Raw genomic sequence first — 18,406 nt, 5'->3', positions numbered from 1 at the left:
GGCTACCTGCCACCTCTACACTCTAACCACTAGGCTACCTGCCACCTCTACACTCTAACCACTAGACTGCCTGCCACCTCTACACTCTAACCACTAGGCTACCTGCCACCTCTACACTCTAACCACTAGGCTTCCTGACACCTCTACACTCTAACCACTAGGCTACCTGCCACCTCTACACTCTAACCACTAGGCTACCTGCCACCTCTACACTCTAACCACTAGGCTACCCTACCACCTCTACACTCTAACCACTAGGCTACCTGCCACCTCCACACTCTAACCACTAGACTACCTGCCACCTCTACACTCTAACCACTAGGCTACCCTACCACCTCTACACTCTAACCACTAGACTACCTGCCTCCTCTACACTCTAACCACTAGACTACCTGCCTCCTCTACACTCTAACCACTAGACTACCTGCCTCCTCTACACTCTAACCACTAGGCTACCTGCCACCTCTACACTCTAACCACTAGGCTACCTGCCTCCTCTACACTCTAACCACTAGGCTACCTGGCACCTCTACACTCTAACCACTAGGCTACCTGCCACCTCTACTCTCTAACCACTAGGCTACCTGCCACCTCTACACTCTAACCACTAGGCTACCTGCCTCCTCTACACTCTAACCACTAGGCTACCTGCCACCTCTACACTCTAACCACTAGGCTACCTGCCACCTCTACACTCTAACCACTAGGCTACCTGCCTCCTCTACACTCTAACCACAAGGCTACCTGCCTCCTCTACACTCTAACCACTAGTCTACCTGCCTCCTCTACACTCTAACCACTAGACTACCTACCTCTACACTCTAACCACTAGGCTACCTGCCACCTCTACACTCTAACCACTAGGCTACCTGCCACCTCTACACTCTAACCACTAGGCTACCTGCCTCCTCTACACTCTAACCACAAGGCTACCTGCCTCCTCTACACTCTAACCACTAGTCTACCTGCCTCCTCTACACTCTAACCACTAGACTACCTACCTCTACACTCTAACCACTAGGCTACCTGCCACCTCTACACTCTAACCACTAGGCTACCTGCCACCTCTACACTCTAACCACAAGGCTACCTGCCTCCTCTACACTCTAACCACTAGGCTACCTGCCACCTCAACACTGTAACCACTAGACTACCTACCTCTACACTCTAACCACTAGGCTACCTGCCACCTCTACACTCTAACCACTAGGCTACCTGCCACCTCTACACTCTAACCACTAGACTACCTGCCACCTCTACACTCTAACCACTAGACTACCTGCCACCTCTACACTCTAACCACTAGGCTACCTGCCACCTCTACACTCTAACCACTAGACTACCTGCCTCCTCTACACTCTAACCACTAGGCTACCTGCCACCTCTACACTCTAACCACTAGGCTACCCTACCTCCTCTACACTCTAACCACTAGGCTACCCTACCTCCTCTACACTCTAACCACTAGGCTACCCGCCACCTCTACACTCTAACCACTAGGCTACCCTGTCACCTCTACACTCTAACCACTAGGCTACCTGCCACCTCTACACTCTAACCACTAGACTACCTACCTCTACACTCTAACCACTAGGCTACCTGCCACCTCTACACTCTAACCACTAGGCTACCTGCCACCTCTACACTCTAACCACTAGACTACCTACCTCTACACTCTAACCACTAGGCTACCTGCCACCTCTACACTCTAACCACTAGGCTACCTGCCACCTCTACACTCTAACCACTAGACTACCTGCCACCTCTACACTCTAACCACTAGACTACCTGCCACCTCTACACTCTAACCACTAGGCTACCTGCCACCTCTACACTCTAACCACTAGACTACCTGCCTCCTCTACACTCTAACCACTAGGCTACCTGCCACCTCTACACTCTAACCACTAGGCTACCCTACCTCCTCTACACTCTAACCACTAGGCTACCCTACCTCCTCTACACTCTAACCACTAGGCTACCCGCCACCTCTACACTCTAACCACTAGGCTACCCTGCCACCTCTACACTCTAACCACTAGGCTACCTGCCACCTCTACACTCTAACCACTAGACTACCTACCTCCTCTACACTCTAACCACTAGGCTACCCTACCTCCTCTACACTCTAACCACTAGGCTACCCTACCTCCTCTACACTCTAACCACTAGGCTACCCGCCACCTCTACACTCTAACCACTAGGCTACCCTGCCACCTCTACACTCTAACCACTAGGCTACCTGCCACCTCTACACTCTAACCACTAGGCTACCTGCCACCTCTACACTCTAACCACTAGACTACCTGCCACCTCTACACTCTAACCACTAGACTACCTGCCACCTCTACACTCTAACCACTAGACTACCTGCCACCTCTACACTCTAACCACTAGGCTACCTGCCACCTCTACACTCTAACCACTAGACTACCTGCCTCCTCTACACTCTAACCACTAGGCTACCTGCCTCCTCTACACTAACCACTAGGCTACCTGCCACCTCTACACTCTAACCACTAGGCTACCCTACCTCCTCTACACTCTAACCACTAGGCTACCCTACCTCCTCTACACTCTAACCACTAGGCTACCTGCCTCCTCTACACTCTAACCACTAGACTACCTACCTCCTCTACACTCTAACCACTAGACTACCTGCCACCTCTACACTCTAACCACTAGGCTACCTGCCTCCTCTACACTCTAACCACTAGACTACCTACCTCCTCTACACTCTAACCACTAGGCTACCTGCCCGTTTTATGCCAGTTTTATTTGATTTATTTCACCTTTATTTAACCAGGTAGGCTAGTGGAGAACACCTTTATTTAACCAGGTAGGCTAGTGGAGAACACCTTTATTTAACCAGGTAGGCTAGTTGAGAACACCTTTATTTAACCAGGTAGGCTAGTGGAGAACACCTTTATTTAACCAGGTAGGCTAGTGGAGAACACCTTTATTTAACCAGGTAGGCTAGTGGAGAACACCTTTATTTAACCAGGTAGGCTAGTGGAGAACAAGTTCTAATTTACAACTGCGACTTGGCCAAGATAAAGCAAAGCAGTGTGACACAGACAACAACACAGTTACACATGGAGTAAACAATAAACAAGCCAATAACACAAACAAGTCAATGATACAGTAGAAAAAATGAAAGTCTATATACTGTGTGTGCAAAAGGCATGAGGAGGTAGGCAATAAATAGGCCATAGGAGCGAATATTTACAATTTAGCAGATTAACACTGGAGTGATAAATGATGATGTGCAAGTAGAGATACTGGTGTGCAAAAAAAAAACAAGGCTATTGAGTCTGCCAATAAGAATGTGGTGATTGACAGAATCGAAAGCCTTGGCCAGGTCGACGAAGATGGTTGCACAGTACTGTGTTTTATCAATGCCGGTTATGATATCGTTTAGTACCTTGAGCTTGGCTGAGGTGCACCCGTGACTGGCTCGGAAACCGGATTGCTCTGCGGAGAATGTATGGTGGGATTCGAAATGGTCAGTGATCTGTTTATTAACTTGGCCTTCGAAGACTTTAGATAGGCAGTGCAGGATGGATATAGGTCTTTAACAGTTTGGGTCTAGGGTGTCACCCCTTTTGAAGAAGGGGATGACCATGGCAGCTTTCCAATCTTTAGGGTTCTCGGACGATACAAAAGAGGTTGAACAGGTTGGTAATAGGGGTTGCAACAATGGCGGCGGATAGTTTTAGAAAGAGAGGGTCCAGATTGTCAAGCCCAGCTGTTTTGTACGGGTCCAGGTTTTGCAGCTCTTTCAGAACATCTGCTGTCTGGATTTAGGTGAAGGAGAATCTGGGGAGGCTTGGGCGAGTAGCTGCGGGGGGGAGCGAGCTGTTTGCCAGGGTTGGAGAAGCCAGGAGGAAAGCATGGCCAGCCATTGAGAATTGCTTATTGAAGTGTTCAATTATCATGGATTTATCGGTGGTGACTGTGTTACCTAGCCTCAGTGCAGTGGGCAGCTGGGAGGAGGTGATCTTGTTCACCATGGACTTCACAGTGTCCCAAAACCTTCTGGAATTAGATCTACAGGATGCACATTTCTGCTTGAAAAAGCTGGCCTTTGCTTTCCTGACTGACTGCGTGTATTGGTTACTGACTTCCCTGAACAGTTGCATATCGTTGGGACTATTCGATGCTATTGCAATCCGCCACAGGATGTTTTTGTGCTGGTCGAGGTCAGTCAGGTCTGGAGTAAACCAAGGGCTATATCTGTTCTTAGTTCTGCATTTTTTGAACTGGGCATGCTTTTCTAAGATGGTGAGGAAATCACTTTTAAAGAATGACCAGGCATCCTCGACTGACGGGATGAGGTCAATATCCTTCCAGGATAGCCGGACAAGGTCGATTAGAAAGGCCTGCTCGCAGAAGGGTTTTAGGGAGCGTTTAACAGTGTTGAGGGGTGGTCGTTTGACCGCGGACCCATAGCGGATACAGGTAATGAGGCAGTGATCGCTGAGATCCTGATTGAAAACAGCGAGGTGTATTTGGAGGGCAAGTTGGTCAGGATAATGTCTGTTAGGCTCTACACCCCTTGTAAAGCAGATTAATGTTCTTAATTTTAAGAAGTTATTTTATTGTGATACAATCTTTATCAAAACATACATGAGGTGTGAGACTATGATTAGAAAAAGTCGCACAAAAAAACGCAGTTTCTTATGCTGAGTGTGACGTAAAAGATGTCGATGCCTTTGGGCCCAATGAATGGCAGGCTACCCCACTCCAACCCAGGGGCCCAATGAATGGCAGGCTACCCCACTCCAATCCAGGGGCCCAATGAATGGCAGGCTACCCCACTCCAACCCAGGGGCCCAATGAATGGCAGGCTACCCCACTCCAACCCAGGGGCCCAATGAATGGCAGGCTACCCCACTCCAACCCAGGGGCCCAATGAATTGCAGGCTACCCCACTCCAATCCAGGGGCCCAATGAATGGCAGGCTACCCCACTCCAATCCAGGGGCCCAATGAATGGCAGGCTACCCCACTCCAATCCAGGGGCCCAATGAATTGCAGGCTACCCCACTCCAATCCAGGGGCCCAATGAACGGCAGGCTACCCCACTCCAATCCAGGGGCCCAATGAATGGCAGGCTACCCCACTCCAATCCAGGGGCCCAATGAATGGCAGGCTACCCCACTCCATTCCAGGGGCCTTGAAACCCCCTCCTGCTGTTCAAAGACCATCCACTAGCATCTACAAGAAATCTCCCTTCAGAAATAAAAGCTTCTCCCAAGTGGGTGTGACACCTACTCCCGTTGCCTGCTACATTACTGCTTGGATTACACCTGTTCACCATCTGACCTGTCAGGTACAGGTACCCCCACCACACTCTCCCTTCTCTCCGGAGATTTATCTCGCCTCCAGCACACACGCACTGTTGGGGCTCTGAACTTACAATGGCTAGCCCCAAATCCTTATATACTGTATATATTTTCTTGTGCAAATTGCTATTTTGCTATTTGCCTCATGACTCCTGCGTGCTTTGTTGACATCAACGGTGGGACAGATTATGTTTGTTCCCCCACTCGGGACTCTGACTCTCTATTGGTTACACAGACTCTTGGCCTCCCATTCTATTCTAACCATCTCTCGTCAGCTTTGTATTCATGTAACCTGATGATATTGCTGTACAATATGATCTGATGCACATTCATAAATCAGCACTGCAGAGCTCTCTCTGTCCTCTGCCGTGCCCTGATTGTAATTACTGCTGATGTTATCTGGAAACGTGCATGTACTCCCTGGCCCATCTACTGTTTCTAGACCCAATTCTGACTTGTGCTCTGATATCTGTTTCACTGATTTCTGCTCTTGTAAAAGCCTAGGTTTTCTGCACGTTAATTTAACACTCAATGATTATTACCTAAAATTAATCAATTGAAAGTGTGGGTTCACAGCTCCAATCCAGATGTGTTGGTCATTACTGAGACGTGCTTAAGGAAGAGTGTTTTGGATACTGATGTTAACCTTTCTGGTTATAACCTTTTTCGGCAAGACAGATCTTCCAAAGGTGGGGGAGTGGCGATCTTTACCAAGAATCACCTTCAGTACTCGGTTGTCTCATCCAAGTCTGACCTATCCTGATTTGTCATAGTCGCCTTTTAAAAAACTTTAATGAGCAAGCCTTCCTTCATGACCTGGCGTCTGTAAAATGGTATAGAATCTGCTCTGTCGAAGACACATTGACCTTCTTTTTATATATTTTCAGTGATATTGTTAACAAACACACCCCATAAAGAAAATGAGAATGAAAAACAGGTTCAGCTCCTGGTTCGACCGTGATCTGGCAGATTTACTCCACCTCAAGAATTCAATTTGGTGAAAGGCTCGGCACACACATACTCAGGATGACTGGCTCTCATTCAGGCAAATGAGAAATAGGTGCTCTCAGGCTATCTGGAAGGCCAAAGTTAGTTACTTTAAGGAGCAGTTCTCTCTCTGTGGGTCAAACCCCAAGAAGTTCTGGAAAACGGTTAAAGACCCGGAGAATAAACCCTCCTCCTCACAGCTGCCCATGTCCCTTAATGTTGATGATGTGGTTGTTACTGACAATGAGCACATGTCCCTTCATGTTGATGATGTGGTTGTTACTGACAAGAAGCACCTGGCTGAGCTCTTTAATCACCACTTCATTAAGTCAGGATTCCTATTTGACACAGCCATGCCTCCTTGCTGTCCAACATTTCCTCATCTCCCACCCCTTCTAAAGCGACTAGTCCCAATGCTCCTCCCTCTTTTTCCCCTGCCCCTCTACAAAGTTTCTCCCTGCAGGCAGTCACTGAGTCCAAGGTGCTAAAGGAGCTCCTGAAACTTGACTGCTTAAAAACATCTGGGTCAGATGGTTTAGACACTTTCTTCTTGTTAACCTTTTTAACCTGTCTCTCCTTTCTGGTGAGGTTCCCATTGCTTGGAAGACAGCCACGGTTCATCCTTTATTTAAAGGGGGAGATCAAGCTGATCCTTACTGTTATAAGCTTGTTTCTTTTTTGCCCTGTTTATCAAAAGTGTTGTGAACAATTTATCAAAAATAAAAACTAACTGACTTTTCATGATGTCTATAGTATTCTCTCTGGTAAGCAATCTGGTTTCTGCTCAGGTTATGGATGTATCACTGCAACCTAAAAGGTCCTCAATGATGTCATCATTGCCCTTGATTCTAAGCAATGTTGTGCTGCTATGTTTATTGACCTGGCCAAAGCTTTTGATACGGTAGACCATTCCATTCTTGTGGGCCGGCTAAGGAGTATTGGTGTCTCTGAGGGGTCTTTGGTCTGGTTTGCTAACTACCTCTCTCAAAGAGTGCAGTGTATAAAGTCAGAACATCTGCTGTTTCAGCCACTGCCTGTCACCAAGGGAGTACCCCAAGGCTCAATCCTAAGCCCCACTCTCTTCTCAATTTACATCAACAACATAGCGCCAGGTAGTAGGAAGCTCTCTTATTAATTTATATGCAGATGATACAATCTTATACTCAGCTGGCCCCTCCCCTAATTGTGTGTTAAATGCTCTACAACAAAGCTTTATTAGTGTCAAACAAGCTTTCTTTACCTTTAACCTTGTCCTGAACACCTCCAAAACAAAGGTCATGTGGTTTGGTAAGAAGAATGCCCCTCCTCTCCCCACAGTTGTGATTACTACCTCTGAGGGTTTAGAGCTTGAGGTGGTCACCTCATACAAGTACTTGGGAGTATGGCTAGATGATACACTGTCCATTTCTCAGCACATATCAAAGCTGCAGGCTAAAGTTAAATCTAGACTTGGTTTAGATCGTAATCACTCCTCTTTCACCCCAGGTGCCAAACTAACGCTGATTCAGATGACCGTTATACCCATGCTAGATTATGGAGACATAATTTATAGATCGGCAGGCAAGGGTGCTCTCGGGGGGCTAAATGTGCTTTATCATTTGGCCATCAGATTTGCCACCAATGCTCCTTATAGGACACATCACTGCACTCTATACTCCTCTGTAAACTGGTCATCTCTGTATACATGTCACAAGACCCACTGGTTGATGCTTATTTATAAAACCCTTAGGCCTCACTTCCCCTTATCTGAGCTATCTACTGCAGCCCTCATCCTCCACATACAACACCCGTTCTGCCAGTCACATTCTGTTAACGGTCCCCAAAGCACACACATCCATGGGTCGCTCCTCTTTTCAGTTCACTGCAGCTAGCGACTGGAACGAGCTGCAACAAACATTCAAACTGGACAGTTTTATCTCAATCTCTTCATTCAAAGACTCAATCATGGACACTCTTACTGACAGTTGTGGCTGCTTTGCATAATGTATTGTTGTCTCTACCTTCTTGCCCTGTGTGCTATTGTCTGTGCCCAATAATGTTTGTACCATGCTTTGTGCTGCTACCATGTTGTGTTGCTACCTTGCTCTGTTGTCATGTGTTGCTGCCTTGCTATGTTATTGTCTTAGGTCTCTCTTCATGTAGTGTTGTGTTGTCTCTCTAGTCGTGATGTGTGTTTTGTCCTATATTTAAATGTATATATATTTATTTTTGAAATCCGAGCCCCCGTTCCCGTAGGAGGCCTTTTGCCTTTTGGTAGGCCGGTATTGTAAATAAGAATTTGTTCTTAACTGGCTTGCCTGACTTGCCTTTATATATAAACAATAAACAATGTTTATCACTACCGCTAATCAGAGCGATGGTAACAACCTTTTGATTTTGACAACCGGAGTTCGAATCGCAGACAGCATCATGGGGCGGCAGCATAGCCTAGTGGTTAGAGGTTTGGATTAGTAAAAGAAAGGTTGCAAGATTGAATCCCAGAGCTGACAAGGTACAAAATCTGTCGCCCCTGAACAAGGCAGTTAAACCACTGTTCCTAGGCCGCCATTGAAAATAAGAATTTGTTCTTAACTGACATGGTTAGTTAAATAAAGGTTTAAAAAAACAAATAAATAACATTTTAAAAATCTCAGCAATCTGAAACTTTGCACATATTTGGCTGCCATCTAGTGGCCAAAAACCTCAATATTATATTATGGCCTTTCTCGTTTGTATTATCTTTCAACAAATCTAATGTGTTATATTCTCCTTGCTACATCAATTTTTGCACTTATAAATGAATGATAAATGAATGATATGTAACCATTGATTCTTGAAAAATCAAACGTATAATTTCCTCCTGAGCTTAGTTCAATTGTCGTACCCAATCAGAACCCCAAAATATAAGCTTATTTTACTCCAATGTTTGTAAACAACGAAAATGTATTTTTTTTTTAATAAAACTATTATTTTAATCAAAAACCAAAATAAGAGACAGGTGCAATAAGACCGATTGGTGGCGTCTAGTAGACCGGTGACGACGACCGCCGAGCGCCGCCCGAACAGGAAGAGGAGCCACCTTCTGTGGGAGTCGTGATCGGTGGTAGCTAGTAGACCGGTGACGACGACCGCCGAGCGCCGCCCGAACTGGAAGAGGAGCCACCTTCTGTGGGAATCGTGATTGGTGGCGTCTAGTAGACCGGTGACGACGACCGCCGAGCGCCGTCCGAACAGGAAGAGGAGCCACCTTCTGTGGGAGTCGTGATCGGTGGCAGCTAGTAGACCGGTGACGACGACCGCTGAGCGCCGCCCGAACTGGAAGAGGAGCCACCTTCTGTGGGAATCGTGATTGGTGGCGTCTAGTAGACCGGTGACGACGACCGCCGAGCACCGTCCGAACAGGAAGAGGAGCCACCTTCTGTGGGAGTCGTGATCGGTGGCAGCTAGTAGACCGGTGACGACGACCGCCGAGCGCCGCCCGAACAGGAAGAGGAGCCACCTTCTGTGGGAGTCGAGACACAGGGAGAACTTCGTTATTGTTTGTACTGCTGATTGTCACTTTAAGAAGTTAAGATGCAGATTCAATATGTTACAGATACTATATAAATGTCCCATCACTCAGACAGTTAGTGAAATCATCCAGCACAGCAAACAATCGATCAATAAAATGTATTTTACAAAAATGCCTTTTTACATCAAAATAATAACCACAGTGGTTATAGAAGTTGGCTTTTCATAGCTGAGCATTCGAGACAGCACGTCCGGGAGAGAGGTAGTGAGAGAGTGGAAACAGCAGGTCTGGGACCTGTAGCATGTCCGGGAGAGAGGTAGTGAGAGAGTGGAAACAGCAGGTCTGGGACCTGTAGCATGTCTGGGAGAGAGGTAGTGAGAGAGTGGAAACAGCAGGTCTGGGACCTGTAGCACGTCCCGGGAGAGAGGTAGTGAGAGAGTGGAAACAGCAGGTCTGGGACCTGTAGCACGTCTGGGAGAGAGGTAGTGAGAGAGGTAGTGAGAGAGGTATTGAGAGAGTGGAAACAGCAGGTCTGGAACCTGTAGCATGTCTGGGAGAGAGGTAGTGAGAGAGTGGAAACAGCAGGTCTGGGACCTGTAGCACGTCTGGGAGAGAGGTAGTGAGAGAGTGGAAACAGCAGGTCTGGGACCTGTAGCACGTCCAGGAGAGAGGTAAGTGAGAGAGTCGAAACAGCAGGTCTGGGACCTGTAGTATGTCTGGGAGAGAGGTAGTGAGAGAGTGGAAACAGCAGGTCTGGGACCTGTAGCACGTCCGTTGAAACGGGTAGAAACAATCGGAGGAAAACCAATCCGACTCCGATTACATTTATGCATGGGTGTATCTTTGAATTCGTTGTTGAATCGCCTGCTCCTTCTCCATGTTCGGATCACCAGCCCACCCCCAAAGTGACCACCACTCTCTCTCTTTGGTTACTCAGGACAGTCAGCTGGGATGGTCCTAGAGCCAGAAAGAAGTTACACAAATCATTGTATGTAATCTCTTCCTATAAATCAAATCAAATCACATGTTATTGGTCACATACACATGGTTAGAAGATATTAATGCGAGTGTAGCGAAATGCTTGTGCTTCTAGTTCCGACCGTGTAGTAATATCTAACAAGTAACCTAACAATTCCCCAACAACTACCTAATACACACAAATCTAAATGGGTGAATGAGAATATGTACATATAAGTATATAGATGAGCGATGGCCGAGTGGCATAGGCAATGTGCGATAGATGGTATAAAATACAGTATATACATGTGATATGAGTAATGTAAGATATGTTGACATTATTAAAGTGGAATTATTTAGAATGCATTGTATAAAGTGACTATTGATCCGTTTATTAAAGTGGCCAGTGATTGGGTCTCAATGTAGGCAGCAGCCTCTCAATGTTAGTGATGGCTGTTTAGCAGTCTGATGGCCATGAGATAGAAGCTGTTTTTCAGTCTCTCGGTCCCAGCTCTGTACTGACTATGCCTTCTTGATGATAGCGGGATGAAGAGGCTGTGGCTTGGATGGTTGTTGTCCTTGATGATCGTTTTGGCCTTCCTGTGACATCAGTTGCTGTTGGTGTCATGGAGGGCAGATAGTTTCTCCCCGGGGATGAGTTGTGCAGACTGCACCACCCTCTGGAGAGCCTTGTGGTTGATAGTGGTGCAGTTGCCGTACCAGGCGGTGATACAGCCCGACAGGATGGGCATCTGTAAAAGTTTGTCAGGGTTTTTGGTGACAAGCCAAATTTCTTCAGCTTCCTGAGGTTGAAGAGGCGCTGTTGCGTCTTCTTCACCATGCTGTCTGTGTGGGTGGACCATTTCAGTTTGTCTGTGATGTGTACGCCGAGGAATTTAAAACTTTCCACCTTCTCCACTGCTGTCCTGTTGATGTGGATAGGGGGCTGCTCCCTCTGCTGTTTCCTGAAATCCACGATCATCTCCATTGTTTTGTTTATGTCTACATCAGACATAACCTAGTACACTTCCCAGTGGCACAGCAGCCTACCTGGCAGCCTTTGAGAACACCTGGCAGCCTTGGAGAACCCCTGGCAGCCTTGACGAACCTCTGGCAGCCTTGGAGAAACACTGGCAGCCTTGGAGAACCCCTGGCAGCACTGGAGAACACCTGGCAGCCTACCTGGCAGCCTTGGTGACAAGCCAAATTTCTTCAGCTTCCTGAGGTTGAAGAGGCGCTGTTGCGTCTTCTTCACCATGCTGTCTGTGTGGGTGGACCATTTCAGTTTGTCTGTGATGTGTACGACCATCCCCTTTTGACCCATCCCCTAGTGGCCCCTCCCCTTCTGGTGGTCCAAGGCAGCCACTTGGAGTCTTGCGACCATCCCCTTTTGACCCATCCCCTAGTGGCCCCTCCCCTTCTGGCCCATCCCCTGCTGGCCTCTCCCCTGCTGGCCCCTCCCCTTTTGACCCATCCCCTTCTGGCCCCTCCCCTGCTGGCCTCTCCCCTCCTGGCCACTGTTGTTTATTTCTTATAGCACTTGGACACTCCCACCAGCAGCACTGCACCACAAGTGGCCTCAACCACGACAGTACCTGAGACACAGGGAATACATGAGTCCCCTGAGTCACTGACTTGAATCCTCATGATCGTATAGTTCAGATTTTACTATAAAATATATGACAGTACCTCTGGCTTTCCGATGGCCCCTCAGCTGTTTCCTCACACCTTTGGCAGTGTGCCACAGGTCATATTCATGCCAGATATCAGCAGGGGAGTCCCTCAAGTGCACCCTCACACTTGGATGCCTGTCAGTGGCCAGGGTTTCCTTACTGCATCCTTGGGTCTGTTAGTAATAATGGTATGATGCCTGTCATTGGCCAGGCTTGCATTACAGCATCAATGGGCCTGTTAGGTTAATAATACAATCATTATTACTAAAGGTACCTACGCCCTCTTCATACGTCCTCCAAATACACACCCTTACAACCTTTAGACTAGCTACAGAATATAGGTTTGGCTTTAGCTTACCTCAATGTGTTGCAGGCATCTCTCTTGTTCCTCCGTCTCCAACCAGTAGCTGTTCTTCACTTAGGTCACATGCACAGTTTCCTGGGGGAGGATCAGGTGGGAAGCAGAGTCCAGGATGGTGTAAGAGCCAAAGGAAGAACGGTCTCCTGGGGGAAGCAGAGTCCAGGATGGTGTAAGAGCCAAAGGAAGATCAGTCTCCTGGGAAGCAGAGTCCAGGATGGTGTAAGAGCCAAAGGAAGATCAGTCTCCCTGGGAAGCAGAGTCCAGGATGGTGTAAGAGCCAAAGGAAGATCAGTCTCCCTGGGAAGCAGAGTCCAGGATGGTGTAAGAGCCAAAGGAAGATCAGTCTCCCTGGGAAGCAGAGTCCAGGATGGTGTAAGAGCCAAAGGAAGATCAGTCTCCCTGGGAAGCAGAGTCCAGGATGGTGTAAGAGCCAAAGGAAGATCAGTCTCCCTGGGAAGCAGAGTCCAGGATGGTGTAAGAGCCAAAGGAAGATCAGTCTCCCTGGGAAGCAGAGTCCAGGATGGTGTAAGAGCCAACGGAAGATCAGTCTCCCTGGGAAGCAGAGTCCAGGATGGTGTAAGAGCCAAAGGAAGAACGGTCTCCTGGGGGAAGCAGAGTCCAGGATGGTGTAAGAGCCAAAGGAAGATCAGTCTCCTGGTGGGAAGCAGAGTCCAGGATGGTGTAAGAGCCAAAGGAAGATCAGTGGCCTGGCCAATCACACCGTGCATCTCCAGATACAATCAGAGGACTGTCACCAATTGTAGCCAGAATGGCCTTTGTGTGCTGGGTCAACGTAGGGGTGATGTTGGTTTTGTGAACTGTCACAGCGACATGGACACCAGGCTGAGGAGGTGACATATTTACACAAATATGGAGTGGGAGCCGCCAGTAAGGAAGAACGCTGATGGCACCAACAGATTCCCTGCTAACAACTTTCCCACTCTGGTCTGGGACTCCAACTTCTTCATGTTGCCATCCTAGCTCATGGCAGACATTGAACAACTCCTTCAGCTTGCTATCAAATACTAATTCTTGGCTCGCACTGTGATGATTGTGATCCTGAGGTATCAGGTTCACACAGAGAGTTCTGGTCTTCACTGATCTCCATCAGCTCCATCTGTGGTGTAGTTCTGGTCTTCACTGATCTCTCTCTCCATCAGCTCCATCTGTGGTGTACTTCTGATCTTCACTGATCTCTCTCCATCAGCTCCATCTGTGGTGTAGTTCTGGTCTTCACTGATCTCACTCTCCGTCAGCTCTATCTGTGGTGTAGTTCTGGTCTTCACTGATCTCACTCTCCGTCAGCTCCATGTGTGGCGTATATGAGCAGGACTCTGTTGTATACTGGTGGTCATAAGCGCAATCTATCTCTTTAGTGATGGTCCCGGTGGAACTCTTTAGTGATGGTCCCGGAGAACCTCTTTAGTGATGGTCCCGGTGGTTCTCTTTAGTGAGGGTCCCAGTAAACCTCTTTAGTGAGGGTCCCAGTGGTTCTCTTTAGTGAGGGTCCCAGTGGTTCTCTTTAGTGAGGGTCCCAGTGGTTCTCTTTAGTGGGGGGTCCCTGTTTATGTTTTTGGTGTTTAATTATTTTTATAGAGCCAAAAACATTGGATAGATATCTCTTCATGTTTTTGGTTGCTCTCTCTCAATTAAATTTCAATTTCAATTTAAGGGATTTAGTGGCATGGTAAACATATGTTTACATTGCCAAAGCAAGTGAAATAGATAGTAAACTCAAGTTAACCTTTCCGGGAAGGGGGTGCCGCTAGCGTCCCACCTCGCCAACAGCCAGTGAAATTTGAGGGCGCCAAATTCAAACAACAGAAATCTCATAATAAAAATTTCTCATAATTAAAAAATACAAGTATTATACACCATTTTAAAGATAAACTTCTTGTTAATCCAGCCGCTGTGTAAGATTTCAAAAAAGGCTTTATGGTGAAAGCACACCATGCGATAACGTTAGGTCAGCGCCTAGCCACAAAAACCATACAGACATTTTCCAGCCAAGGAGAGGTGTCACAAAAGTCAGAAATAGCATTAAAATGAATCACTTACCTTTGATGATCTTCATCTGGTGGCACTCCCAGGACTCCATGTTACACAATGTTACACAATATCCCCTGTTGCAAGAGGAGACGGTGGCTATGAAGACATGTGTCTCTGAATCCCTGCTTCAGTGGTACATTCAGCCCTCCATTTCACCCGTCTCCTCATGTTTCTTTTTTGAGAAGAAGAAGGATGGAGGTTTGCACCCGTGCATTGATTATCGAGGTCTCAATAAAATCACGGTGAGGTATAGTTACCCGCTACCTCTTATCGCTATGGCGATTGAGTCAATGCACGGGGCGCACTTCTTCATTAAACTGGATCTCAGGAGTGCGTACAATCTGGTGCGTATTCGGAAGGAAGACGAGTGGAAGACGGCATTTAGCACCACCTCAGGGCATTATGAGTACCTTGTCATGCCGTATGGGTTGGTGAATGCTCCATCAGTCTTCCAATCATTTGTAGACAAGATTTTCAGAGACCTGCACAGGCAGGGTGGCATTCTGATATACTCCACTACACGCGCCGGGCATGTGTCCCTGGTGCGCAAAGTGCTTGGTTGCCTGTTGGAGCATGACCTGTACGTCAAGGCTGAGAAATGCCTGTTCTTCCGATAGTCCGTCTCTTTCCTAGGGCATCGGATTTCCACGTCAGGAGTGGAGATGCGACCGCATTGCAGCAGTGCGTAATTGGCCGACTCCCACCAGGGTAAAGGAGGTGCAGCGACTCTTAGGGTTTGCCAACTACTGCCGGAGGTTTATCCGGGGTTTTGGTGAGGTAGCTGCTCCCATTACCTCACTGCTAAAGGGGGTCCCGGTGCGCTGCAGTGGTCAGCTGAGGCGAACAGGGCTTATAGGCATCTGAAGGCTCTGTTTACCTCGACTCCTGTGTTGGCTCATCCGGATTCCTCTTTTCCGTTCATAGTGGAGGTGGACGCATCCGAAGCTGGGATAGGAGCAGTGCTCTCTCAGCGCTTGGGTGCACCACTGATGCTCTGTGCCTGTGCCTTCTTTTCGAAGAAGCTCAGCCCGGCGGAGCGAAACTATGATGTGGGGGACCGGGAGCTGTTGGCTGTCGTCAAGGCCTTGGCTTGAGGGGGCTAAACACCCTTTTCTCATCTGGACTGACAATCGCAATCTAGAGTACATCCGGGAGGCGAGGAGACTGAATCCTCGTCAGGTGGTGATTTGTACTGGTGGCTCACTTTAGCTAAGGACGTGAGGATTTATGTCTCCTCCTGCTCAGTGTGCGTCCAGTGCAAGGCTCCTAGACACCTGCCCAGAGGTAAGTTACAACCCTTACCCGTTCCACAATGGCCGTGGTCGCACCTTTCGATGGATTTCATAACTGATCTTCCACTTTCACAGGGTAATACTGCGATCCTGGTCGTTGTGGATAGTTTTTCTAAGTCGTCTCCTCCCTCTGCCTGCCTACGACCTTACAAACTGCGGAGGTCCTGTTTACACAAGTCTTCCGGCACTATGGGGTGCCTGAGGATATAGTGATCGGGGTCCCCAGTTCACGTCAAGGGTCTGGAAGGCGTTCATGGAAAATATGGGGGTCTCGGTCAGCCTTACCTCAGGTTTTCACCCCGAGAGTAATGGGCAGGTGGAGAGAGTTAGCCAGGATGTGGGTAGGTTTCTGCTGTCTTATTGCCAGGACTGGCGGGAGATGTGGGCGAAGTTCATGCCCTGGGCAGAGATGGCCCAGAACTCTCGCCACCACTCCTCCACTAACCTTTCTCCTTTTCAATGTGTATTAGGGTATCAGCCGGTTCTGGCTCCTTGGCATCAGAATCAGACCGATGCTCCTGTGGTGGACAATTGGTTCCGGTGCGCGGAGGAAACCTGGGAGGCCGCCCACGTCCACCTTCAGCGCGCCATACTGCGCCAGACACAGTGACACGTCACCACAGTGAGGCCCCGGTGTTCGCACCAGCGGACAGGGTCTGGCTCCCGACCCGAAACCTGCCCCTCCGCCTGCCCTGCCGGACGCTGGGTCCGCGGTTTGTGGGGCCGTTTAAAGTCCTGAGGAGAGTGAATGAGGTATGTTATAGGTTACAGCTACCCACTAATTACCGTATTAACCCCTCCTTCCATGTGCCTCTCCTCAGGCCGGTGTTGGCTGGCCCGCTCCAGGAGGCTGAAGAGCGGGATGTTCCTCCGCCCCCTCTGGACATCAAGGGGGTCCCGGTGTACTCTGTTCAATCCATCTTGGATTCGAGACGTCGGGTGAGGGGCCTTCAGTACCTCGTGGACTGGGAGGGGTACGGTCCAGAGGAGAGATGCTGGGATCCGGTGGAGGACGTGTTAGATCCTTCATGCTGCGAGATTTCCACCGTCTCCATCCGGATCGCCCTGCGCCGTCCCCGAGGCCGGTGTCGATGCGCTGCTGGGTACTGTCCCTACTTCTGCCAAAGTCAAAGCCTCTCCTTGTTCGGGCGGTGCTCGGCGGTCGACGTCGCCGGTCTTCTAGCCATCATTGATCCATTTTTAATTTTCCATTGGTTTTGTCGGGTCTTCCTACACACCTGGTTTCAATCCCATTCATTCCTGTTGTGTATTTAACCCTCTGTTTCCCCTCATGTCTTTGTCAGAGATTGTTTTATGTTCAGTATTCGTGTTTTGTATTTGGTGTGTGACGGGTCCACTTTGTTTCATTGTATCTCATGGTTTTGGTGATATGTTTTTTAAGTTATTAAAATACTCCATTCCCATCAAGTTTTGATTCTCCTGCGCCTGTGACATTTAGGTTCTTGTCCAGTTCTGGCATTTAGGTTCTTGTCCAGTTCTGGCATTTAGGTCGCTGGAGACTGATACATGTCCCTGGGCCTGGAAATGGTTGATCTCCCATTCCAGGATGGAGAAGCTGTCTAATGAGTGACTGGTCAGGAGTAGGTCTAGACTAATTAGTGACTGGTCAGGAGTAGGTCTAGACTAATTAGTGACTGGTCAGGAGTCGGTCTAGACTAATTAGTGACTGGTCAGGAGTAGGTCTAGACTAATTAGTGACTGGTCAGGAGTAGGTCTAGACTAATTAGTGACTGCTCAGGAGTAGGTCTAGACTAATTAGTGACTGGTCAGGAGTAGGTCTAGACTAATTAGTGACTGTGACTGAAGAGATGATTATCAACTAGTTAAACTACATTACATGCTGGCTAAATGTTCTGATCAGTGATAATTTATGAACCAACTAGACAAGATGATCATGAGCAGCACTCACCTCAACTTAGCTAACATTACCACAGCCTAATTATAGCCAAACCAATACGGATTGATTTATAGAGATGAGTCACCATGCTTGTGTCAAAGCAGCCTGAAACGGTGCTCAAAAAGTTGACCGCAGGCAGGTAGGCTATTGATTTAAATGTATCTAATCCCAATTGAGTTTCAGTGAGCAACAGTTTGATTCCTTCAATTGCATTAGCCTACTTTATTCCAGTATTTTCGTCAGTCGGTGATATTTATTGCCAAAGTAATTTGTTATGGATCCGTCCAGTTGTTGTTGAGAAAACAGTGCATTTGGTGAGCTATGTGAAGAGA

The sequence above is a fragment of the Oncorhynchus kisutch genome, linkage group LG18 (assembly GCF_002021735.2).
Source record: "Oncorhynchus kisutch isolate 150728-3 linkage group LG18, Okis_V2, whole genome shotgun sequence".
Taxonomy (NCBI): Eukaryota; Metazoa; Chordata; class Actinopteri; order Salmoniformes; family Salmonidae; genus Oncorhynchus; species Oncorhynchus kisutch.
The sequence above is the reverse complement of the archived record's forward strand: the minus strand, read 5'-3'. Positions refer to the sequence as shown.